This window comes from Sapajus apella, unplaced genomic scaffold (genome assembly GCF_009761245.1).
Source record: "Sapajus apella isolate SASKATOON/1434 unplaced genomic scaffold, GSC_monkey_1.0 scaffold73, whole genome shotgun sequence".
NCBI lineage: Eukaryota > Metazoa > Chordata > Mammalia > Primates > Cebidae > Sapajus > Sapajus apella.
In genome coordinates this window covers 4,990,402-5,016,107 of record NW_022437013.1, presented here as the reverse complement: position 1 = coordinate 5,016,107, position 25,706 = coordinate 4,990,402, and the positions used below count along the sequence as shown (strand labels likewise).

Genomic DNA, 25,706 nt, shown 5'->3' with positions numbered 1-25,706 from the left:
GTCACTCACTAACATCACGCAGTTAATATGTGGAGAAGCCATTTCATTCATTTAGACCCTTCTTATCTTGATGAATTATTGTGATAAGCTGCTAAATGGCTCCCTTGTTACCTATCTCATCTCATAGATTGCCCTACAATCTATCTTCCATTCTGTTGCTGGGACAATCTTTCTAAAATGCACATCTGACTGTGCTACTACTCTGCTTAAAGTCCTTCTAAAGCGTTCCCTCAGTCTTCAGAATGAAACCGAAACTTTTGATCTTAATAATTTGGCCCCCTCATTCCTTTCTCACTGCATCCACTACCACTTGCCCATGCAGTCACACAGAACTATTTTTGGTCACCTGATGACTCTTTTGTTTTTTTTTTGACCCTAACTCTTTGTATATATTATGCTTCCCCATCCTCCACACCCTTTCCTGCCCAGCTTAAATGCTCCTCTTCTGTGCTTTCACAGCATTCATGTTTATCCCAGTGTGTTATAATTTCCTGCTGTCTTGTCTGTTTTTCCCATTAAGCTGGAAGCAGCTTGAGAACTAGGATTGTGCCTTAGTCATCTCTGTATTCCACAGGGCCATAGCACCAGATCCTGGTTAAATCCATGTTTGTTGAATGACTGACTGAATGAATGAATGGAGTGAATGAGGGAAGAAAAAGTTCTCACTTGGAAAGTTTAGTGACATGAGCTGTATGGTATCTGATTCTTGGCTGAATCTGCTACAGTTTTTCCCTATGACTACAGTGCTGTAAAAATACGTCTGCACGTGGATAAGGACTGGAAGAGAACTTTCCTCACAAAATTAAGAGTTGTGTTAGACTGGTGAGTGATGGATGCTTTTTCCCCCATTTTCAAAATGTTCTTTAGTACTGCTTTTGGATTGTTTCAGCAATGTAGCATACATTGTAGAAATGGAACCTGGGGCTTTCATGGAGGAACCCACAACCAATATGTATTGATGCCCAATGTACCCTGCTGGGTTCTGGGTGCTGTGGGGAGATGGGTGGGTAAAGGTGACTCATTATGAATCAGGTTTGCATGGTCAGGAATCTTGCCAATTAGGTTGTATTTGCTGGAATAAAATGAGAACTTTTAAGAATTTTCCAAGCTCCTGGGTTGAGGTATTTTTTTTTCTCCCAAAGCTGGGCAGCAAACAAAGATGGCTTTTGTTTTCAGTAAAATATTCATTCCTCAATTTTGTCCTGCAAAGTGACTTCTGCAGCTTTGGGAATCAGGTTGGCTGAGTGGGGAAACTGACTGCCCATGCTTCATTGATTTAGAAGTGACCAAAAACGTTTGCCTTTTCTGTCTCTTGAATAAAATGTTTAGGAATTTCATTGGCAAAATGATGAAATTGTTCCTTTACTGCTGCAAGATTTCCAAAACTACATATCTTGTGTTAACGCAGAGGAGGCAAAAAATGGGAAGCAGACTCAGAGGATGAATACTCTGCTTTAACTCGGTGCCTACTCACTGCCGTGGTGAGGGACTGTGTTCTATACTTTGGAGATGTCTCATTTAAAACTCTCAACTGCCTGTGGGGAAGGGACTGTTATTGTTTTTATGGTAGAGATGGTCAAACTGAGTTTTATAGAGGCTCAGCTCTGAAATCATGAGACCAGGATTTGTAGCTGAGTTCAGCTGGTTCCATAGACATGCAACAACCATTTGGCAACAGAACCTCTAGACTAGTCTGGCTACAAAGGGACAGAGGTATGTATTTATTTTTATTTAACAAACAGTTGTTTAATGTTTACCATGTGCCCGGTACATGGTAAGTGCTTTACAAGTGTTAGATTATTTACTCCTCATAGACAACCCTGTGAGGAGGTACTATTATTAATACCATATGACAGGTGAGAAAATGGAGGCACAGGGGGGTTAAATCACTTGCCTGGGGTCAGTCAGGCTAGCATGTGACAGAACCAGAGTTACAATCCAGGTGGCCGTGCTTAGGTGTGTGACCCATTACCTTGAGTCTGTGCTCGTTAGCATGCTACCGCCTGTGCCCTGTCTACACAGGTCTGGCTCAGAAACACTGAAGACATGGGCCTCTTTTTATAATTTTGTAACAGATTTGTACTTTTTAAAGGATTTTCCACCATTAAAGCCCCACGTTCTGCTTCTAAGGGTCCTGTGGGGTTGGTAGGAGCGGTAAATACATACTTCCGTCCTTCTATAGCAAGACTCGCCTAGAGGCAAGGTTTCCCAGTGGTTAGAGCATGCCCATGGTACCAGCTGAACTCAGCTTCAAATTCTTGTCTCATGATTTCAGAACTGAACATCTGTGAACGTCCGTATCACCATCTCTGCTAAAGGAAGAGGAAGCTTTCTCCTGATATCTTCATTTACTGCCAATTTTCAGTGTTTGGGGGACAGCGGGGTTTCCTCCACAACTAGATGCTGGGTGGCGAAGGACTTTTGGAGCATCACCACTTTTCATTCAACAGGGATTTCAGGATAGCACCTTTCAAAGCAGTCTATTTGGGGTCACCAGGAAGAGACAGAGTGCGCTTCCCTACCCCACCCATCCCACCTAGTCTCATCTATCCTTCCCCACTCCAAATCCCTCCTTGCAGCACTGCCTCATTCCCCTGAGCCGGACCTAGACAATGGCGGCTGCTCAGCTCGGAGGGAGGGGGAGTGAAGAGGCAGCAGACCCCACCCACCAGCTTGAAAGCTTCATTTGACAGGGGAGGAGGCACATCTGGTTTGAGTTTTCAATTCAATTCAACAATGATTTATTGTGGGCCTGCCAGCTGCAGAGGTTCTGGGCTAGGCTAGGCAGCAAGAGATGCAAAGATAAGTAAAATATTGTCTGTGCCCTTAAAGGAGTTTTCTAGGTTGTAGGGGTGTGTAGATCCAAATAAGCACATTTTTATGTGATAAGCCCTGTGCTGAGTAGTTTACGTTGCGCGCATTATTATGGCTTTGCATCTTCCCAACAGGTTTTGTGATGGAGGCGGGTAAATTATTATCACTTCATTTTACACACATGAGGAAACAGAGCCTCAGAGAGGAAGAGACTGGTCCAAGGTCACATGGTTAAAAAGTGACCAAACCACTCCTGAAACCATTCCATTCTTCTGTTTCCCAGAGACAATGAAGAAGATGATTATGACAGAAACACTTACTGGGCTCTGGAGGCCAAGTCTTGTGCTAAGTGGGATGCAGATATTATTTCATAGGCAACTTCCAACATCCCATTTAGGCTATGTTGTTATCCATTTTTCTAGAAGAGAAAATTGAGGTAGCCTTGGGAAGTGATGGAGCTGGAATTTGAAACCAGGTCATTCCAGTCCACCAGCCTGTACCATAAAAGAGGTAGACACAGGCTGCCATATTCAGGGGCAAGAGCAATGAATTGTGCCTGGAAAGGCTTAATACCAGTTATGGCATTTAGATTTGGCCTTGAAGGGTGAGCTGTGGTTATGATTGGTAGAGTTGGGAGAGAGGGCCTCCCAGTCAGAAGGGATATTCTAAGCAAATAACCCAAAGAGATGAGCTGTGGAACATTTTGATTGAGAGGTTGTAGGATCATCCAGCGGGCAGGCAGGGGACTCTGGGTGTAGAGGAGTAATACGAAGTAAACTAGAGATACGCTCCATGGTCTTCCATATTTTTGTCAAGTTGAGGTTCTTATTTTTTAATTAAGAGCAGGTACTCTGCCCTAAAGGCTTTTCAAATGATACTATCTTGCAACCCATGAGCAAACACACTCGAGACTCTCACTGTGTACATACTACCGTACTGAGAGCTGCCGTGAATACAAAACAACTCAATTCCTCAAGTTTGTGCCAGAGGCCCCCATGTGGTTGAAAAGGCAACATACACACAATCAGGAAAAGCAGCAGCCAGCACAGGCAGTTTGTGATGGGGCCAAATGAGATTTCCCAGCCGTCAGATTTTAAGGAACACGAACAAGAGGAAGGCAGGCAAGCTTAAGGCTGGGTGGTGCAATCAGTGTAGCTGGCGTCAAGGGCTCTGGCGAGGCCTCCCTTCCCCAAACTGCCACGGTCCCCAGCCATGTCTTGACCTCCCAGACTTTGTCAGGGAAGATGGGACATTAATGGGATCAGAGACAGCCCATGGGAGCTGGGAAACGGAGCTGAGTACCTGATATTCTTGATCCTCCAGTTTTCTACACTTGGTCTCATTTCCTGGCAGCTCCCCAGCTGCTGAATTGTATGTCTATGTGTGAGCCGTATTTTAAATTAAGAAGTGAGTGCTTTCAGCTCATCATAAACATGCGAAAAAGCTTCAGCCACGGACTGAGCCCACCCCCTCCCTTTGCACACACAGGCAGCAGCTGGGGCCACTCGACCCCACACTCTAATGTGCATTGCCTATGACTCACCAACAAAAACGACTGTATGTTGCAGTCTCCCTGGGTAGCTGATTCCTAGTTGTGGTGGGAAATCTCAGTTCGATTTGGAAGGCAAAGGGCCTCAGCCCCGCCCTACTGACTGTGCATGCATTCTACAACATATGGAGTGCCTACTATGTGCAAGGCATTGTGGGTAAGTCCATTCATCTCTCTAGGCTTTCCATTTCCTCAGCTTCAAAATGCATGTAATAAGCCTACCAGCTTTTCCTCCCTACCAGGGCTGTGTGTCTCAGCTGCACTAGTCTTTCCATTTCTGGAACATTCTCAGAGTCTTTTCCTGCCCCAGGGCCTTTGCAGATGCTCCTGCCTGGACTGCCCTCTCTCTTGCTTTTGGCATGGGAGGCTTCTTCCTAACCTTTCAGTTTCAGTTTAATGCTACCTCCTGACATGGGCCTTCTCTGACCACCCACAGTTAGATGCCTCCTGTCCCTCTCTAACATTCCTTTTATTAGCAATGCTTCCTTAACCCCATTTACCTCTGTGAGTAATTATGTCTATTTATATTTTTCTGTTTATGGTATGTCTCTCCTACTGGAATGTAAGCTCCAAGAGGACAGGGACCTTGTCTGTGTCACTCAGCAATGTGTCCCTCTCCTCTAGAGTGGTGGTTGGCACATAGTAGGCTGACATAAGCAAAACCATCTGGGAAGTATTTTCTTCCTGGGGTTCTTGCCAGACATATGGTTGCTTAGGGAAAGATTATGGCAGAACTGTGTCATTCCATATGAAAAAAAAATCAGGCTAAAAGGGAAGAGTTTGTTGAAAACAGTTCTGTTTTAGAAACCAGTCCTTGGAGTCTCATCGCCAGACACAGTCTTATAAAATTAAACAAAGGAAATAAAAAGCATAAAAAGCTAAATTTTTATTGGGTATTTACTATGTGCCAGAAACTGTTCGAAGTGTTCTACACAGATCATCTCATTTAATCCTCATAATAACCCAATGATGTCAATTCTATTATTAGCTCCATTTAACAGATGAAGGCATTGAGGCTCTGAGATGTTAAGTGCCCAAGGTCACATAGCTAGTAAGAGGCAGAACCAAAAGTTGAACCCAAGGCAGTCTGAGTTCAAGTCCACGAACTAAATCATCTATGCCACCTGTAGACCCTACCTCATGTTACCCTGTATCTCCCATGCCACCACCAGGCACAATTCTACCATGGCATTGGCCATATTGTAGAATAAGGGTTTGTTTACTTGTGTGTCCTTCCTACTAGACAAGGATCTTCTCAAGTGCAGAGACTGGATCTTTTCACTTTTGATTCCCCTGTGCCTGGAAGAGAGCTTGTTCTGGAATAGCTACCAAGGAATATTTGTTGAATGAGCGAATGAGTGAGGGAGTAAGTGAATCCATATTCCTTAATATTTTCAGAGTTCAGGCTTAGGGGCTTATGGGTATTTCCCTGGTCAAGCATAGCACTGGGCACAAGGGTATTCTGGTGGAAGAGGTCACTGTCACCACAGGGTACAAGGAGGACTAACTCTGACCAGGAAAACCAAAGCAGTGTTCCACAGAGCAAGGCACTTGATCCAAAAGGTTTCTTTTTGCCATCAGTCTAAAAAGTAGCTGGACCTGTTTAGGACTTAAACAAACTTTCAGTGTTCCAATCCCATCTCAAATCCTTTGCAGAACAAGGCAGGGTGTGGGGGAGGTGGTGGTGGGACAGTTATAAATAAACAAATATCCACAAAGCGGCTGGTTTTTTAAACAGAATTTGCTTCAGTCAGTGTTGCACCACATTTTCCCAATTGGCCTCCGTTGTGAGAACAAGTGGGAACTTTCATACTGAATGGCTTTATTTTTATACCGACCAGATGAATGGCAGGAGTTTTGGCTCGGGAGGCAGGTTTCTGATCCTCGGCACACAGTTTGCTGCCCTACTGTGCCCTGTCCATCACACACAGCGCCCTGCACAACATATCTAGTCATTGCATCTGCTGCCTCAGCCCTTGAAAATAATTGGGTCATTGTTTTATTACACCAGCGAGAGAGCTGCAAGCCTGTTAGGATTATGTCATTGATACTTGCGTGAAAAGGCAATCATGATATGCTGGTCATTTAACACAGCTGGGAATGCAACTGTGTTGTCATTGTTTAAGGTTCTCATCCAGCCCCTCTGACTTCATTACACAGCCCAGCCAGTGTAAATGGGTCACTCTGATGTATGTCACCTTTAAAATGCTTTCTAGTCCTTCAAGGGACCAAGCAGGATTTAACTCTTTTCATGCTCTTGGACTTTGCTGCCTGTAGGCACAGCAGTCTGAAGGTGAGAGATGCTTGCTTTTCATGCATGTGGGAGTTGTACACCCTAGTAGCAGGATGCTGTAACACAGTGTCATTTGTTCACTAACTGCTGATCAGAGCCAAAGACAATTTTGGCTCAAGAACAAATGAGACCTAATGTCTGTGAGGGAAGACTATGTAGACAAGTCACGCGTCAGAGTTGTGTTGCGACTTCTGTTGTGTGCTAGTTGCAGTAGGGCTTGTGCTTTCATTGCAATTGTCAGTATGCTTAAGCAGGGGACTCTGCTAATGAAACTCAATCATATTTGCATTTATCGATAGGTATTACTGATGGCAGAACATCTTAGTTTCACACAAGGAAATGAGTAACATCGATTATAGAAGTATAAACAAAGCTCAAATATATGTGCCAATTTGTCTATTGCAACTCATCGATCCTTTTCTTCCACTGGCACGCTAGCTGGAGTTTTATGGCATATGGCCATTAAAGTATTCCTCAAAAGGAATCTGTTGCATACACCTGTTCATCCCTCTTCTGGTTCTGGTCCTTGCCAAATCAGCTCTCTGCCCTTGCCAACACTTTGAGGTGTGACAGGAAAAGCTGACCCAATAAAGGAGGCAGCTGAAGGAATGGAGTGGCTTGGATGCAAATCTCCAAATCCCAATGGCCATGGCTATAAGGAACACAGGCTTCTGAAGTTTTCTTGGCAACTGATTCCAACTGCTTTGCCTTCTGGGTGCTTTGGTATTTGTGTTGTTCCCAGTTCCTAGTTTTTAATCTGTTTTTGCCTTATGGCTGCAGTTTTCCTTTCTGGAAAATGGGGCTCTTCCTGGGATCAAATTAGAGAACACACTGAGACTTGGCACAGTGCCTGCACAGAGTAAGTGCTCAACAAATGGCAGCTGTCATCTCCTTTTCCCTGTCCAGGTTTCTCCTGGTTCTGTTCTCTGTACCTCTAGAAATGGCCCAGAACCAGGAACTGTTCCCTCCCCTGACTGGCAAGTCACATTATCTGGCCCTCAGACAAGCTGGGCTCCCTTTTCTGGCAGCCTTTTGTTGTCGTTACCTGTTGCCATGTGCCACTCACTGTAACCACAGGCAGACCTCTGCCAGTTGCTGACATTAACCTATTGAATCCTGGCAGAGAAGAATAAGTTTGCAGACTGGAATTTGCATGTCTGGGCCAGATACAAGACTGGGAGGCAAAGCCATATTTACGTGTCCTCCCCAGTTGTGAGCAAATCACCTACATTCTGGTTAAAATCAGATGGTTCACACCCATTACTACCATGCCACACATCAAACAGTTGCTTACGTGGAACATAAAGTGGTTTTCACATCAGAAATGTAACCTGTAGGTCACTTCTCAGATTTCCTAGCAGCAACTAACACACCTGGGGTATTTTTCCCTTAAAAATGACAACCTTGTTGGGGCTCTTGTAGGAACTTTAATTTGGAAGTCCTGGGAGAATTTATCTGCTCTTTCCAAGAGGGTCTCTGATGGCTTTAATTAGCAGGGAGTTAATATATTGGAAAAGATAAGAGATCTTCCCCAAACTCACCTGCTCTTTGAAAATGCTATTTATTCAGTTGCCTTGGCAAACAGCCAATCCAAACATTAAAAAAGAGACAGAGAACGCAGGAATCCTAAATGCTATTCTTAGTGCATGTCCAAACAAAACTAGGGGCTGAGGGGCAAAGAACAGAAACAGGAGAAAAGACAGTTTTTGTAGCCTAGGCTGTGAATTGATCCCACCCCATCGTGTCCTGTACCCTTCAGGCTCATAAAGAGGAAAGAGGAGGCCAGGCGGGGTGTCTCACACCTGTAATCCCAGCACTTTGGGAGGCTGAGGCGGGCAGATCACCTGAGCTCAGGAGTTCAAGACCAGCCTGGCCCACATGGTGAAACCCTGACTCTACTAAAAATACAAAAATTAGCTGGGTGTGGCACACACCTGTTGTCCCAGTTACTCGGGAGGCTGAGGCAGGAGAATCGCTTGAACCTGGGAGACGGAGGTTGCCTGAGAGGCTCTCCAGGCTGGCAGGTCATACCAGAGCCAAGAGTGAAGGGTCAGTCCAGTAAGGTCAGTGCCATGATCAGTTCTCAACCACTTTAACTCAGTTTTTTTGTTGCTGCTTTGTTGGTTAGTGGTGTATTTGTTTCTACCCATTTCAGAGAAGGGCAGGAAAGGAACTAAGATGACCAACTATTCTATATGTGTTGGGCACTATACTTGTATTTTCAAATACTTATTAACATTCTGATGGACTCTCTCAGGTCCAGCAACTATGTGGTTATGATGTGAAACAACACCTTCTCTCTATGCATTCAGTGGGAATGGTTTGTTCTGATCACACTAATTTTTCCAGTACTTTCTACATTACATGTTGCATGGTAAGAGACAGGTGGTTAAGTGTTGAGCCAGTTCTTATTTGGAATTGTCTCTTCCTCCTTCTCCTCTCAGGCAGACTCTAAAGGGTGGCTGTAGTTTTTCATGACATTTTGCTAAAGATACACATTCATTAATTCATCAAATAGCATTTTGAGACATTATTATGAGCGAGGTCTTATGCTATGATATACTTTATATACCATATCTTATTTCATCCTCACTACAAAGCTGTGAGGTAGGTACTATCATCTAAATTTTACAATGAAGATACTGAGGCTCAGGAAACATAATGCAAGGTCAGACACAGTAAGTTGAGAGCCAGAATTCAAACCCAGGTTTATCTCAGTCAGTTACACTATACTTTCTCCACATAGCACATTTTGGACCCCTTAAAGCTCTTGAGAACAAAATTCATCCTTACGAAAGTTTTCTTACTCCACTTTTTGCTAATAGTTACCACTGCTGCCGCTGCTGCTATTGCTGCTGCTACTACTATTATTACTACTGCTATTCTTTCTCCTCTATTTATCCAGAACTGCATTTTTCCAGTACTCTTAGGTGCTTTGAACCCAGCTATCAGCTGTAGAGTTCAAACCCAGGCCTGCATCAGTCCATTGCACCCATTCCACTTTTCTGCACTGCTTGTAATGTAACACAAGAGATATGGAACATCCATAACTCAGGTAGCTTATTGACTGCAAACTTAACATTCACTCACCAAACATTTATTGAGCATATATTACATGAGCAAACTATGGCTCCTGCCCTGGAGTTGTTCATAAGATCTTCCAGGCAGACAGCTATGGGTAGAATACATTTGAATTTATTAAATCTACCTCATGCAAAAAACCAAGCGTGACCTGTAATTATAAATAGTGTCTCAGAGTATGTGTATATGAGGTTCTGTAAAAGGTCTGAAAGAGGCAGGCCTGGGTTAGTAGTGAGAACAAGGAGCAAGAATGCTCTGCAACCAAATAACTGCATGAGTGTTGTCCTCTTAATCTCTCTAGGCTTCTGTTTCCAGATCAAGGATCTCAAAATAATAGTCATAGTCACCATTTATTGAGTATTTTACTGTTAACCAGGCAGTATGCTAGGTGGTTTTGATTTAGTCTTGACAACCAGTATTCTCACTTTCCATTTTCTACAGCTGAGGCTCAGATGCATTAGATAATGTCTAGGTCACACAGCTCTTCACTGACCAGTTGTTTCTATGTCAGAATCCAATTATAATCACTGAGTTGTATCGCCTCCCTTGCCTCCTGACCCAACTCCCAAGTCAAGTATTCTCTACTATGTCGCCTGAAAATTAAAATTAAAATCAAAATCAAGGATAGTATTGTTCAGCTGAGCCAAGAGGATAAACATTAGAAATAGCAATTCGTAGGTAGAAATGTTGCCAGGAAGAGCTATAGAAAGCATAGAAAGGGAGTTAATGATGGGGGTGTGGGGGGTGGTTGCATGTTGATGGGTAATTGTATCCTGGCCAGCTCTTACCTTCTTTCTTCACCTTCCCACTCCACAATTTCTCAGGCTTCTCTAGAGACCACAACCCACCCAGAGATAGCCTATGCTGCCACAGGAGGGCACCAGGCCAGGAATGGCAGGCCTAGGGTAGTGGGGCTCTGGGCTGGGAACCATATATAACCACCTTAATGAAAACCAGCTTTGGCCAAAAGCCTTGTCATTTCTTGCTTCTTCAAATGACCTAGTTACTTGAGAGAGGCCTAGCCTAACAAATACAACAACAATATAATAACAGCTGCCCTATAGTGACTACTCACTATGGGCCAGGGCCTGTACTAAACACTCACTAATTCATTAAATCCCCACACAGCTCTACAGGAGCAAGTACTAATTTCCCCCACGTCACAGAGCAGGCATCAGGCTGAGAGAGGCTAGGTCATTTGCTCAAGATCATATAGCTGCTTGCAGCTGGAATTTGAAGCCTAAAGCATCTAGTTCCAGAGCCTGAACTCTTTAATTCCTATACTTAATGAAGGTCTGTTGAAGGAATAAACAGATGAATGAATGGACAGATGTATTAATTCATTTCACGTCACTTTAACAAACATTTACTGAGTGCTCTGTGTCTGCTCCACATGCCCTGCATGGCCTTTGCCCTCCATGGGCTCACAAAAGCACTCTCTATTGTGGCTTGGTTTCTTCTAGAGAGAAGTAATTTGAATGTCTTGAACAGTAGTTTTTAATGATGCTATTAAATTTAACCTAAAGCGGGGGTTGTGCACCGGTGAGCAAAGTGTTTCAAATGAGAATGTGTCTTTGATTAATCATCGATTCAGCCAGAGAATAGTTACTACCAGAAATGGAGCTGCAACTCCTATTATATTAGCTAACTCTTCTGCCATCTATCATGTCTCTATCTTGCCGAACCCTCCCACAGTACAAAAGTTATCTGTACGCTAATGGACAATTATCCCATCCATCATTCCTGCTGGTCTTGTTGATTGCTGGCAGTCTAGTTGCCCACGGAGGAGACTTACAAATAGTCACGACCAATGATGGACTGGAAAACTGCTCATTTTTAAACATTTTAAGTCTATGTGGAATGAATTCTTTTGCAGGCTATTCTTAAGCTGCATTTGCTTTGTTGGTTATGTAAGAGGAAATATGAATTCCTTACCTCTGTGTGAAATATGGCATATGAATATTTTAAAATTTCTCTAGGCAGCAGCCTTATACATATTTGTTAAAATGATGAAAGAATGAAGTAAACATACCTAGAGTAATTCCAGAAGAGCAGGCTTCGTACCTGGAGCTTGGGTGGGTGGTCATCATGTCAGGGTAGCCACCATCTTCCTTTTCCTTTCCAAGTACTTCGCAGAGAGTCCCAAGTTGATTAGGGTCAATGTGAGGACTCCTGGTGCTAAAAATAGGGATTGAGTGGAAAATGAGAGATGCCTGTTGAATTCCCTGGTACTATTGCTATGAGATTTGAGGGCAGAAATGCCCCCCTCTCCCATGGCCTACCCTAAGCCTGGTAACACATTTAACTTTTTATTACGACAACCACCATGCCCAGTAAAATCAGAGTCACTGGTTGCCCAGGGCAAAAACCCAAGAGTTGTAGTTCACTCATCTTTATTTCTCACCTCCACATTCAGTCAGCCACTAAGCCTTGCCAAGTGTATTTCCTGAGCATTCCCTGAATGTGATCCATTTTCTCCATTCCTACTGCCGGGGCTTCAGTTCAGGACTCCTCCCACCTGCAGTCATCTCTTGCCTTGATTCCTACAATTCCTTCCTGTTTTTTCACCTTCTCTCCTTTCCGCTCTGTGACCATTCTCCGCAAAGTGGCCTGAGTGATCTTTCAAACATGCAAATCATATCATTTCACACCTCCACCCCCTCCACTTAACACTTGTAAATAGCCTCACAACACCTGAGACTAGAGGCTCTCAAAATGTGGGTCCCGGGGCCAGCAACACCAGCATCTCTGGCAACTTGTTAAAGTAAGAATATGTTAACTTCTCTGAAAGTCAGACCTTGTTGTTGTATGGGTCGTGGTTCATGAACTTGGATAGTGAGAAACATAGAATGTCTTTATTTTCTTAAATCAATTAAATCTTGCTCTGCACTCCTATTATATTGGGCTGCTGGGAAAAAAAAAAAAAAAAAAAAAAAAGAATACGTACTCATTAGAGTACCTCCTGAATCAGAAACTCTGCAAGTGCCCACCTGACTCTGTGTTTAACAACCCTCCAGGTGATTGTGATGAGCACTCAAATTTGAGAACTGGCTTACTAGAGCCATGGTTCTCAGTCCTGGCTGCACATTCAAATAAATTGAAGGAGGTTTTAAAAGTTCTAATATCTCTCCTGCAGACTAATTAAATCAGAGTTTCTAGGGGTGGGATCCAGTCATAGGTATTTGTTTTTTAAAAAGTTCCCCAGGTTCTTCTAATATAGAGTCAAGGCTAAGAACTATTGCTCTATAGGATGAAGTCCTACTTGCTTAGCTTGGCATTTAACGTCTATCTTTTTGGCCATCCTCCCCTCCCCCACCATGCTTTTGCTTGTTCATTCTAGAATTAAATCATAGGGAGTCATTTACAATTCTCATAGAGCCACATATATAGCTCTTTTACTTCTGTGAATTTGCACACATCACTCCCACCGCTGTGCCCATCCCTTCCTCCCTCCCTTCACCCAGCTAACACCTTCTCATCTACAACACAAAGCTCAGAGGACACCTTTAAGGAACAGTTTTCCCTGCCCCTCCAGCCCGGGTTCGATGCCCCTCCTCTGTACTCCCACAGTGTCCACATCATGGCACTGGACACATTGTCTTGTTCTTCTCTGGTTGCTTTCTGCTTCCTCTACCAGTCTGAGAGCTAGGATCCCCAGCCTGGCACACAGTAGGTGTTCCATGATTCTGTACATCTTGTTCCCTCTTTTTGGAGTGACCTTCTGTGTCCTGTCTGGATTAGGTACCCTTTCTCTAGGCTCTCGCAACAATTTAAATGTAATTTGATCCTAGCCCTTAGCACACGGGGCTATCAGGGTACCATAGTGTGTTTACTTATCTGCCTTCCTCACTGAGCTGTAAGTAAGTTGAGTTTGGGGATACAGTCTTGTACATTCCTATATCCCAGCTCCTAGCATAATAACTAACACATTACAGGTACTCAGTAGCCATAACCATGTGCAGAATGAATAACTTAATCAATGATGGCCTTTTCCTCTTCTCCATGTCTTCTGCCACTATTTCTGTCCAGGCCCCCATTGCTTTATTGCAATAGCCTCCTGATGAATTCCCATCTCTCCTTTCTCTGATTCCATCTGAACACTCCCCCCTTTCCAAGATGTGGCTTCCTAAAACCACAGGCACCCTATCCCTCCCCTACTCAAACAATTTCAGTCACTCCTCATTGTCTGCACGGCAAATATCAATGTGGCATTCCAGATCCTTTCTTCCCAAGAGTGGTCTGCTTTCCCAACCACACCTCCCCATGTTCCCCTATGGAAGACCAGCCACATCATCTGTGGGTCCTGGTGCAAAATGAAAATGTAGAACCCTGGGTTAAAAAATAATCGAGATTTCCAGATGGTGGCAAAGCAGAGCATTTAACGATGTACGAGGCTCTTCTGAGTACAGGGTCCTATGCGCCAGCACAGGCCTGCCCCTATGTGTATCCAGCACATTGGCCAAATGCACTTGCTCCTCCTTCAACTGCTCTGTAGGTTCACTTTCTCCATGGCTTTTGTCAGGCTGTTCCATCTCTTCTACCCCACTGGCCAGTTCAAAGCTTGTCTTCCCTGTAGATCCACCCTGCTCTTCAAGACTTATTCAAGTCTCATTTCCTACTGTTCCAGACCACAGTAGTTTCTACCACACAGCCTGATATTAATAATTATTTTTATATGTGTGTAGTCTTGTTTCTCTACTGAATTTTAAGCTACTTGAGGGCAGGGACTCTGTTTTGTTCATCTTTATTTTATTTTTATTTTCAGACCTAGCATAGCACTTTGTAATCATCTCACTTGTTGAATGACTCAGGGAAGAAATAATACAACTCCAGTCACTGAGTTTGCCAAAAACCAGCAGACACTGAAAACTTATTTGAATCCTTCATTATAACCTATGTAACATTGAAGGAGTCACCTCACTTATCTGAACCCTAAATTTGCCATCTGTAAAAAGATGATACTTAAATAAAAAGGTTTTTTTTTTGGTTGTTGTTGTTTGTTTTGAGACAGAGTCTCGCTCTGTTGCCCAGGCTGGAGTGCGGTGGCACGCGATCTTGGCTCACTGCAACCTCTGCCTCCTGGGTTCAAGTGATTTTCCTGCCTCAGCCTCCCATGTGGCTGGGATTATGGGCACGTGCCACCACACCTGGCTGATTTTGTATTTTTAGTAGAGATGGGGTTTTACCATGTTGGCCAGGCTGGTCTTGAACTCCTGATCTCTAGTGATCCACTCATCTTGGCCTCCCAAAGTGCTAGGATTACAGGCTTGAGCCAGCACGCCTGGCCAAAAAATCTTATTTTTCTGTGAGTATCTTGTTCTTTGCTAATGTTTTCAAAATCTTCTTTTGTTTTTTAATACATGTAAAACTTATTTTATATTTTATATTACCTAATTGCAATACCTGAGATCTTTAAGGACCTGATTCTGTTTTCATTGTTTCTGGCTTCATCGTGTGCTTTGTAATTTTGGAATATAAGTTCATGTTCAACCTGACTTTATCCTTGGTAATCCTATGAAAACCAGGTTGTGGGTGTCTTCTTCGGGGGAGGATTTGTGTTTGGTTCTTCCAGGTGCATCAGGGCACTATTAATCCAGGACTTCTTCCAGTAAATTGTTTAGTCCTAAAGGCAAGGGCCATGTTTTCTTTGTCTATATGACCCCAGGGTTTAACTCAGGGACTTGTAAATGCTCAACATATATTTGTTGATTGAATGGATGAATGAATACAGCACTTTACCAGCTTCTCCTGGAAGCCCAATAAGAATTGTGGTCTCTGGTATTAACAAAGAACAGTAGCCACACCAGGAAAATAATAATTATTAACATTTATTGAGCAACTACTATGTGTCAGGTATCATTCTAAGTGCTTTGTGTGTATTCACTCATTTATCTCTCACTATGGGGCTGTGAGGTGGGTGACTATTATTATCTTCACTTTACAGAGGTGGCACTAGACTCAGACAGGCTGAATAACTTGGCTAAGATCACATAGCTAGTGAATGGCAGAACACAGATATAAACCCAGGCACCTTAGGAACACATTTACGCACTACCCTGTATTAGAGAAGAGATCGACAGTAGTGACAGAAGCAATTAGAGTGGAAATTTTCAGTACTGCCGAAACTATGAGAGCCATATAGGCCACACCAGCCATGAGAAGGAACTTGGCATGGTCTTGTGTTGTCAGTTAACCCTTGTATGTAGGGTTTTCATTTCCCAACTAGAAAAGGAGTAGTTTGAAAGCAGGAACTATGAATTACAGCTCTTTGAAATGTGCAACATAGATTTGCTGAGTGAAGAAATGAATGTTTTGAAATTAAACACAGGAGTGCTTTGAATAAATTACTTTGCATCTTGTATGTGAAACTGAAATTGGTGAGAAATCTTTCACCTCGTGTTAAAAACTAAAAATGTGTAGCTGTGGCCATAACATGGCTGGTTATAATGATACTTTGCATTTGTACTAGTGTATGATTCTCAAGACTCCCTGAGAAAAGGAATGAAGAAACTTGGATTTTACCTTCATAGGCCTTGAGACTGTCAGGAACCAAAGGGTACTGTTTGTAACCCATTCCTTTGGCTGCTCTCCAAATGTAGGAGGACTCGGAGGAAAGGGGGCTTCATTTTCTGTCTTTGCCAAGATCAGGAAAAAATTTGTGAACTCTCAGCAAACATTCTGGGCCTTCTGTCTAACACTTCTTTGGTAGAATAGTATCTCCAGTTTACACCAATCTTGGTTCAGTATTTACCTGGGGATTTGCCGTGATCATGCGGACAGGGCTCCAACATGAAGTGAAGGTTCATGGGAAGGAAAATGAGGAGAAGGCTGTGTGTGTGTGTGTGTGTGTGTGTGTGTGTGTGTGTGTGTGTGTACTGGCTGAGGGATGAACGTGGAAGGAATACCAGGATTCTGAAGCAATGAGTGGGGGATTAGGAGAGACAATGTTGAAGAAGAAATAACTCACCAGTTCACATGGGCTCCTTTTCAAGGGCTTTTCGTTACATAAACAATTTGCCTGGTTCCAGTTAGAAGCCCCCATTGGGCAGTTAGCTCCAACTTGGCAATTCATTCTTAATTTGGCTTTTTTATGGGCGGCAGGGAGGGCTGACAGTTAAAAGGGTGATGGGAAGAACTTTGGTACCCTGGTGTGAAGATCAGAAGTTTGCCTTGATGACTTTGCCAATGTGTTCATTGCACCTGTCCTGCTGGGGGGCATGCAGCAGGCCCTTCTTTCTTATATGCCCTTGACAGACCAGGACTCACTGCTAGAAAACCCCTGGGGAAGTAATTGCTGAAGACTCCTCAACATGTGGTGCATGTTAGGTTTGAGGAGCAGATGGAACATTTAGACAGCTGGCAAGGTCTGGGATACCAGGAGAGATTTGGGAGTTAGAAGCACATAGGTGTGAGTTGACACAGTCCAAAGGGAGTATAGAGAAAGAAAAGCAGAGGAAAGGGCTTATGGAGTCATCACAGCCTGTGTCATGGGAACAGGACTTAGGAGTAGTAAGGATTTGGGGAGGGTTATGTGTTTATTCACCCACTCATGGGTGAATGTTGAATGTTTATTCAACATTTCTTGAACTTAATGCCAGATACTGAGTTGAAAAGGAAGCTGGGGATTTAAGAGGGAGAAGAGTTAAGAGGGGATCCCTGGGTGGATCCAGATGAAGGAGCAGGGAGGGGCTAAGTGCCTAGGCTCCCTCTTGCCAGGAGAGCACATCTGTTAACACAAAGCTGCATCTGTATCTCAGCCAGCTCTCTTCCATTTCGTCCCCTCCTCTCTACCCACACTCGCAAGACGGGGAGCCACATAGTGGCTTCCTACTCCCTTGTACCACTCCACCCCCCACCAGGTTCCTTCTAGGCACTTAGCTGTGGCATCAGCAGCACCCCTTCTGAGAGATCAGGCAATCCCCAAGGGTGAGTGGTGGTGGTAGGGAGGGTTGATAGCTTCAAGAGAAGAGCTGGAGAAGGCACTGTCTGTCTGGCTGTAATTAGCCCCAGCTGCTGTTGCGAGGCAGCGCTGGGGGCTGTCAGGAGTGTAAATGCATGTGTATGAACCTGTGTGCGTGGCACCTCATTGTTATCACTCTATTTTTCACTGTATTGTGCGCTGGCTGCAGCCTTGCTGCTCTGCAACCCCTCCTGTCCCTGAGGATCTCGAAAGACAGAGTGTTCCACAGGCAGCACCAGCTTGAATCACTAATACTGTTAAGCAGGAGGACAACAAATATAGGCCCCCATATGTCCTGGATATGCAAGTCCCTGCTCTCTCTTTCCCCACTCCCACTTCCTGAATGTTTCCAAGTGAGTGAAGTCCCAGCCCTTGAAATTACCAATACCTCACTCCTGTACAGCCTTTTGGCAAAGAGCTTTCACAGCTGCCATATCATGCATCCTCAGATGTGTCTAGGGGCAGCATTTTACAGGTGAGGACCCTGCAGTTCAGGGAGGTGGAGAGATTTGCACAGGATAACCCAGACAGTCAGTGGCAGACTTGTGTCCAGGAAGCAAGTTTTCAACCTCCTGGCCTGGTGGCCCATCCCCAGCAGAGCACTGCCATCTGTGAGCTTGTGAGCACCTGTCAGCTGTGGCTCCAAGACGTGCCTCAGTGATTGCCGAAAACACTGAGGGTGCTGAAAAATCAGGACCCTCAAGCTGAGCCTGACCTCAAATAGTTTATTGAGTACCTTCTATATGCCCACCACTGTGCTGGTGCTTATGGGATATGCAACAGGGGTATTGCATAGTCCCTATCCTGGAAGAAATGATAACTTGAATGGGGAGACAACCCTTAGATACCAAGTCCAAAGGCAATTCCAAGGACTTCTGTCTCTTCTACTAACCAGTCCATGGTCAGCGACAATGACACAGGGACCCCTTCTGAATTCATCTCTCTTATTCCAGCCCTGGGGTAGGAGGGGATCGGAGGATGGCTAGAAAGGGTAATGATGCAGGACAGGGAGATGGGGAAAGAAAGGGAAAAACTGAAGTTCCTAATAAACCCCAGGTACATTATGAAGTTTATATATTATACATAGGTCATTTGTATTGTGCTTATCATACATGTACATGAACATATACACACAAACACATACACAATCACTTTCCAGGAATTGACGCATCTATTTGGCTCACTCTCAATCATGAAAAGAGCTTAGGACAGTGGCACTTAGAAAGCACTCAGTGAGTGTTAGCTAGCCTTCCTTCTTATCATCATCATCTTCATTGTTATTATCTGCATATTATATACATCCTCTCATTTATTTCTTCTAACTATAGGAGGTAGCAACTATTATTTTTATTTCTAGTTTACAAATGAGGAAACCGGTACCATATTTTATCCAAGCTTGTGGGTACTGAGAATATAAAGAAGAATTCATTATGGTTCTAGGCAAACTTTGGGGCCCTCCCTATCTAGTGGGAAGAACCGAGGCACACATAAGCTCTCATGGTCCAATGGCTGCTGTGGTAGAGGAACATATCTGGGGAATTTGGAGAAGGCTTCATGGATGAGGGAGGATTGAGGGGCATCTTGAATGAAGGCAGGTTTCATCACGAGGAATAGTGGAGGGAGGGGAAGAACATTCCAGGCAGAGGGAACAGTATCTGTGTGACAGGGCCTAGTGCATGTTCCAGAGGGCAGGACAGTCGTGGCTGGGCGCACCACAGGCAGCAGCAAAAGGGGAATGGATGAGTGTTTGGGGTCAGCTATTCAGAGCTCTGTTGGCCAAGATGAGGGTTTTGTTCTGTGAACAACAGGGAGCCACTGGAGCTTTTTATTAAGGCAGACTAGGTACAGACCAGGAAGACAGTCCTTACCACACCAGGGTGAGGAAGGATTGGAGGGAAGAGAGGCCAGCTGCAGGCGGACCAATTGGGAGACCATCTCCAGGGTGCAGGCAGAAGCAGAACAGGCTCTGAACCATGACTGGCAGTGAGAGGCAAGAGGAGGGGAGACTCGGGGCATATGTCAATAGGTAGAAACCTCAGGGCTGGCTGTCATGGGGGTCAAGGAGAGGGAAAAGGTGGCAAGGACCCTGAGGTTCCAGCTTGGGTCCGTGGTGATACTGTCAACTGAGGCGGGGAACACAAGACTGTTAGTAGAGGGGGGAGTGAGGGGAGACAGGTGACGAGGTCCGTTTGGACTTGTTGGGTTTGGGGTACTGTACAGTGGACATGTCCAGCAAGAAACTGGGAATCCTGGCTTTGAGCCCAGGCCAGACATAGGGCCTGGAAAGCCACCACGGTCAAGGGGTATTGGTTGACTTCATGGGACTGGATGGGGTTTCTCTTCTCCCATTTTAATCCTCCAGGGCAAGGGCTGGGGACAGAGTCGGGTGAGCCAAAGTAATTAAGGAGGGAGGTGGTGGGGGACACCAGCCCAGAGTGAGAAGACACCCTTCTTTAGACCTTCCCAGAAACATCCCCTTCCCCTCATGCTCATGGTCCTTGTTCCAGGGCTGCACTCAGGCCAGTGACATGAGGAAGGGAGGGAGGGAGGAAGGAAAGCGGAAGGGACAGAGGGAGGGGAGAAGGAAGGAGCTCTGTGCACAAAAATTGTGCCCGTGCAGGAGCCATGAAGCAAGGACAGGACAGTCACTTCAGCTGTGAAGTTCTTTAGTGTAGTAGTGTCTTCTAACAAAACCTAATAAATTAACAGCTGTGGATTTGGGGCAGCAAGTACAAAGGCCACAAGTCTACAGTGACCCCTGCAACACTCAGTGCCAGCAACTGCGTCACCACTGCTGCAGAGCTGGGAGCACATTCATGACAGCATTTTTCAAGCTCCTGTCTGTGCAAACTACAGCCGGTCTCCTAGGAGTCCTAACACTTTAATTAGACCTAGCAGGTCCCAGAACAAAATCCCACAGTCCCATAAATCTATAGCAACAAGTTAGGCATGAGAACTTTAGTTACACCCTGGATGTAAGAGAACCCAAACTGCCACTTTCTTTCTGAGTCTCTAAATGACCCTTGACCAATCCCTTTACCAGAAATATTTATCCAGGTTAGCCTTGGTCTCTGAGACCTTGAGGACTTCTACTGATTTCTCTGTTGAATCCCTGGAACTACAACAATAATAGTTCTGAACACTTTATACTCATCATCTCGTTTATTCCTCACAAATATTATAAATCCTATTTATATATATGTATAATATTTATAGTAATAAGAATAGCAGATATTTTGCTGAGACGAGGCATGGCTCTAAACAGGTTACATGATTAATAATTCCGCATGAACAACACTATGAGGTATTATTACTGTCTCCATTTTACAGGGGAAGAGCAAGTCACAGAGAGATTAAGTTGTTCAAGGTCACACAGCCTATAAGAGACTTAGACTGAGAAGCAAAGCCTGCCAGTGTGGCTCCACTGTGCTATTAACCAGCAACATCTTCTGTAGCCCTAGCTAGCTCAAAATGGTTCTCAATGAAGAATTGCTGTGCGTTTTGCACTTCAGGCTGGTAGCACTGCTGATTTAGGTCTGCAGTCTAGATAACTGAAACTACTCAGGGTCTTTGTGAAGTAGCTTAGGAGATGCTGCTTGGACAAGACAGGGTCAGGACTTCTAAGGCATTTCCATGTGCTTCTGGAGAGTCAGGATGTAGGCTGGGGTTCATTATGGGACCCAGCTGTGTGACTTCCCTCATCAGCCCTTGCCCCCATTCCCCAAGATAGAGTGCACTGTTTCTTAAGGCATGGCTTAAAGAGAGTCCTTTAAACATGACAATTCTAGGGCTAAAGCGCAAACCTACTCTATAGAGACAGCTGCTGGAATATGCATTTTAATAAACTCTCAGGCTGAATTACTTTGAGAACCATCAAAGTCTACTTTGACAGGATACAGGCTTGTCTTCTGATTCTAGAAGTACCGTAAACCTGACTAGGGGTGCTTCCCACTCCTCTTTTCTGCTGAGCAGAGAAGCAGGGAGGACTAGAATGGAGAGAACATGCTGAGGGCATGCCTGCACAGAAAGCTGAGCTCCTTCTTGTCACCACACCCCTTGAAAGAGTGAACTCTGTATCCCCAGGAGAGGATGGGGAGGGACAGAGAGAGGAAGCTATGGAAAGCCTCTGGAAGCCCTATTACCCTGGGGCCCAGATAGGGGAGTCCCCTGAGGGAGGGAGAGAGTGGGGCTGTTGGAAGGGGAAAGTAGCTATGGGCCAGTAGCCTCAGGAGCTGAGAGTCACAGTGGGAGTGACTGTGGCTTCAGAGTGATGCCACAGCTGCAATGAACTCTACAGCACCCAGAGACCCAAAGCTTTCTGTAGGGCTCCTTTTGTTTTATTAGTGCTTCAGGAGTTGGAGCCTTCTGGACCCTGCTCTCCCGGAAGTGATTCCATTTCGCCACTAGGAAATGGGCAGCAAAGCTCAGTCTGTGGTTGGGGAAAGCAAAGGAAAAGATTTCATGATTCTTTAGCAGTGAATCCATCTATTTAGTGAGGTGGGGGATGGAATGGATCAGAACTAGTGAGAGGAAAGGCTTAGAAATGTTCTCTAGCGGGACTGGGAGGAAACGGTGAGAAGGCGACATTAAATGAAGGAGATAGTGAGTCCCTGACCCCTGCAGTTGGGATACTTGCACTGAGTGGGACGATTTCCTGCTATAACCTATCCTCAGGCAATGAAGCATAAGCACAGAGCCAGGAATGCTAATCATTGCTGATTTTTGTTAAGCATTTCCTTCGTACTAGGCACTGTACTGGGCTCTACATGCATCATCTCATTCAGTCTTTACAACATTATATGAAAGCTCTTACTACTGTGCCCATTTTACAGATGAGGTTTAGATAGCTTATACTACTTGCCCAAGGCCACACAACTAGTAAGTGGCAGAGCCAGAATTGGCACCCAAGTAGTCTTAATCCAAAACCGCATCTGCTAGGGCTTAGGAAGGAGCCCACATAGAGCTGTGGGGATGCTGAATCCTTGACCTGTGGCTTTACATGGGCAACCTCTCTTCAAACCTTACAGCTCTTGGAAAATAAAGTGAATGGCTGTATCTATCATGGATCACCTTGGGAATGAGTTCAATGCTGGTATGAAAAGAATGAAAGGGTGAGAAGAGGGTCTCAAAAGTCTAAATCTTAGTATGGTTCCCTCCTTTGGCCTACCCACTCTGGGCTGAAGAAATGCTAGGATTGAGGGGCGAAGCAGATTGTTAGATCTGTTTGTTCCATGTACTGGGGCCTCATAACATTTTTGGAGCCCTTGTTCAGTGACTCAGGTAACTCAGCCTGAGGGTACCTTTGCAGGGAGTTCCCCTATCTCTTATCCTATGTTACTACATGAGATTCTTCCTCCTTCTTGTAACCCAGTTACATTAAGTGGGCCTTTTCTTATTGCCCAAATCCCGAGTATCTGCCCCAATAAGTTGCCTGTATCCCATTTTAGTAAGAATAGAATCTTCCCTTTCTACCAACAGAGCTTCTTAGCGCTTTGGCCTTGCCTGGGTCCTGCTTGCAGACTTCTGTTCTGAGGCTCATGCTTGTACCTAGAATGATTTCATGTTCCTCCTCTCTCTTTGTCCCTCTATCAGAACCTGCTTTCAGGATGGGAGGCTTAATAGGCTGATCCTCCCAAGAGGTTGGCATTTTAACTGTTGCCAAGGCCCTGAGTCAAAAGAATTATATATTTAAAAATTTTCAAGCCCTTGGGAGCGGATAGGGAGAGATTGGAAAGGCCAATGGAACATTCTTAATGTTCCTGGAATGCCACAAGGTGGACATAAAATTCAGGCTTCTGCCAAGACAGGACCTGGATTATTTTGGTTATAATCAGAATCTGTAATCTGCCCCCACCCCAGCATTCAGGGCTTTGACCAAGTCTTCCAGACAATGAACCTCTATGATCCAAGCATCATTTTCTCAGAGCTCCTTAGAAGGAGGAGAGCTAAGAAACTTCTTGAAATACCAAAGACCAAGCAAACAGGTGGTAGTGAAGGCAGAAACAAATTCCTCCCGAGACTAGTTTTGTCCTATAGCCTGGAAACAAATCCAGTCTCCACCAGACACAAGGTGAAATTTCTGTCTTGGTTTTTTTTTAGCACTGATATTAACATTGTTCTTTTCAAATCATCTTCAGAACAAGAACTTTTAAAATACAAATAAGAAGCTGTTCATTTTGCCAGTGAGAGAAATTAAAGGCAGCCAGCCTTGGTCAAAGGAACATCTTATCCTTTGCCTTTGATAAGGACAATGTTCCTTCCATTGTACTCTAAAAGGGTAAAATGTTCTTGCCCTCTTTTATTCTGATTCGTGGCTGAGGGTTATATGAAAGTTCAGAGAAGGACATGATTTTTAGTACGGGTGGTGGCAAGTTTACCAGATGGCTTCCTAGCCAACATATTCCTCCCCCTCACCTCCAAACAAAATATGTACCCTGAGAATGATCTGATCTCAGTGTTAGGAGAAGAGGGTAGGTAGCAGGGCATGGTTCTGTCATTGTGGGCTATTTTGAGGGGACTTCAGCAGTCCCAAAAGAAGGAAAAAAGAAGGAAAAGAAGGGCTGATTCTCCTTTTGTGAGCAGCCATTGGAGCTGCTTCAGGGACTAACAAGCCAGCCAGAGACAATGTCCTCTCTCAGGAAAGCACTAAAAGCATCAGAAGTGCTCCTTTCATGGGGAGCCAACAGTTATTTTGGCCTCTCTTTCCATTAAAATAGGAAAGCATTGAAAGGAGCCATTGGTGGCATAGTGTGGAGCCTCCCCATCGTGGCAGCATTTCTAACTGCGTTGAGAATTAACCACGTTGCTCTTCCTTTTCACCATGGAGGAATTTCTAGATTTTTATTTATACCCTACCACTTAGAACATCTTTCACTGTTTCAGCAAATTGCAGCATAAAAGATGGAGAAGCCAGCAGGGGCTGTGCGCACAATAATAGCTGTGGTTGCATTTAAGACATTCAAATGCCAAGGGTGCGCTTCTCCCATTAAGTCCAACATAAGAAATCAGGTGTGCACAACACTGCTGAACAGAAGACCCCAAAGGACAGGTGGAGTTTCTGGTATGCTGTGGTGGTGGTTGGGGGGTGAGCTTGGGAAAGAACAAACAGGCATTTTCATTTTCCAAACTAAGAAGCAGTTTCCGTGGGGGGTGGGGAAGCTGTGGGGATGTCAGAAATTCTTCTAACGCCATGGACCTGCCCACACCTGAGTCAGATAATGATGACCTTCCCCAGGCCCTGTTTTCCTCTCCCCCTCCCCAAAAGACAGCATGAGCATGAGTAAACCGGGTACTTACAGGTGCAGAAGAATTTGGAACAGGAAAATGGAGCTTACAGGCTCCCGAATGCCTGCCGAGTCAGTTGCATCAGATTAGGAAGTGATGATCGTAAGAATAAGATGTTTGGAAAATCTTGTCCCCTGAAAGCCCCCTAGTTTTTCTTCTCAGCCCACATCCAAACTCAGACCACCCCCAGGACCTCTCTCATCCTGCCAGACTGCCTGGTGCCTCCGTGCCCCTTACCGTGAGGGTGTGCTGGCAGTCACACTGCCTCTTTGAGCCTGTGGCCCGGCAAGGTAGTCAGGCTCCTGGGATTAGGTTGGCAGGAGTGACTGTCCTCCAAATGATTAGCCCAGAGAAGGAGAGAGAAAGCAAGCAAACCCAAAATCGGGTCCAGGGTAGAGAGCTCCAGGTCCTTAGCATGTTCCTGGCGTATTCCAAAAGTGGCATCCACAGCAGAGAGAATGTCCCAAAATAGCTCAGACTGCCAATGCCTTGCTGAAACCCGAGAAAGAATTGCTGAATTTAAAGATCTGGGTCGCTGTGGGTGTGTGATCAAAGTGCAGATTTTTTGGTAGGAGGGACTCAAGCCATGAGTTTAGGAGTGACATAAGGTCACTTGGGTCATGGCCTGCCTTCTCTTTTCCAACTTGCTGAAGTTGGTGGCAATGTCAGAGAGCTCCTCTATGCTGAGGCAGGGGTTTGGAAAGAGGTCCTAAGGATGCTGTTTT

The 25,706-nt window shown here is 44.8% G+C and overlaps 1 long non-coding RNA gene across 1 annotated transcript; it reads right to left on the bottom strand.

Annotated features, from left to right (window-relative positions):
* Positions 1-11,800: 11,800 nt before the first annotated feature.
* LOC116531919 lies at positions 11,801-25,706 on the bottom strand. The gene is made up of 2 exons (XR_004260640.1): positions 24,994-25,706; positions 11,801-11,915 (listed from the first exon to the last, which is right to left on the bottom strand). It is a non-coding gene; the product is annotated as an uncharacterized LOC116531919 (long non-coding RNA).